Genomic DNA, 1,347 nt, shown 5'->3' with positions numbered 1-1,347 from the left:
GATGTGTCTGGTGGGTGTGATAGCTCGTCCTTGTATTTAAAAAAGAATTAAAAAATTAAAGTGAATTTGTGTGCTAATGAAAAGACCTGCAGTTACAGACTCTGAGAGCCAAATCCTTAGTTTATAAAGCAAGATTTTTGTTATCAGACATGGGAACAGATGAACATGAAGGTAAACACTAAAGGTTGGGTCAGCTGTATGCAGGCCAAAGCGGTCTCAAAAATAAAGCAATCTGTGCCCTGGTCCTAAGAGACTGGCCCTCAGAAAGGGCCACAGAGGCAAGAAAAGAAACCAGCCAATGGCAAATCACCAGAAGATATTCAGATGGGGCAATGGTTACAGATAGATGGCATGACTTGGGGTCACAGTAGATGGGAATCCCTTGAACAAGTACTCAAAGTGAATGGCTTTGCATATCTTGTGCACGACTCCCAAGCAGCAATCTCTAGGGTTTTGGAGGTGTGTACCTTTGTGATATATTTTCCCCAAAAGAAGACACAAAGGTGAAGCCCCTGGAGAGATGAGACCATCAAGATGGAACCCCCAACAGGGACCAGACAGGGTGAGAGTCAGAGTACTTCCTGCAGCATGAAGCTCCCCCCAGGTCTGGCAGAATCCTACAAATGCTCACAGCTTCTCAGGAGAGCTTTGCAGTTGGGACAGTGATGGTCCACCTCCCACATGGCGCCCACACAGAAAGGGAGGATCCCACATGAGAGCCAGGTGAGGTCTCCGGTCTTATGAGACAGCTGAGCCACAAATCACCTTGTTGCAGGAAGGACAGCACATCTGGACTAGGCGGTGGAGAAAGGAGACTGGCTGCAGGTAAACTGTCTGCACAGCAATTGCGCTGGTGCCGGGGACTGGCACTGGCTGGGTGTAGTACACAGGTGGATACATGCCCTTCCCATTGGGCCCCACATGAGCCTGCTGGCCAGCCCCAGCAGGGGTGCAGGAGGCATGGGAAAGTAATGTTGACTGCCAGCATTTCTTCATAGGATGGGGTCATGGTTGGCACCAAGAAAAGCCAGCAGCCTCCTGGTAGGATCCTGGAACAGACATTGTACCCACTGGGCTGCCAGTGGAGCTGGCAAGCTGATTCTCAACCTCATATCAAAATGCAAGAAACATAAGATATTATGCTAAGTGAAATATGTCAGACTGAGAAAGACAAATCCCACATGGATTTCACTCCTAAGTGGAATCTAAAAACAGTAACAACAACAAATGAATAAACAAACCAAAAGCAGAATCAGACCTGTAAGTACAGAGAACAAACCAATAGTTGCGGGAGGGGATGGGGTTGAGAGTTTGGGGAAAATTGCTGAAGCAGAGAGGGAGATACGG

At 48.0% G+C, this 1,347-nt stretch overlaps 1 pseudogene; it reads right to left on the bottom strand.

The window, feature by feature from the left end:
• Positions 1-617: 617 nt before the first annotated feature.
• On the bottom strand, positions 618-1,062 carry LOC120246586 (annotated as a pseudogene).
• Positions 1,063-1,347: the final 285 nt, after the last annotated feature.

The sequence above is a fragment of the Hyaena hyaena genome, unplaced genomic scaffold (genome assembly GCF_003009895.1).
Source record: "Hyaena hyaena isolate Hyena2069 unplaced genomic scaffold, ASM300989v1 scaffold_472, whole genome shotgun sequence".
NCBI lineage: Eukaryota > Metazoa > Chordata > Mammalia > Carnivora > Hyaenidae > Hyaena > Hyaena hyaena.
Note: the sequence above shows the minus strand (reverse complement) of the source record. Positions and strands in the feature narration are given on the sequence as shown.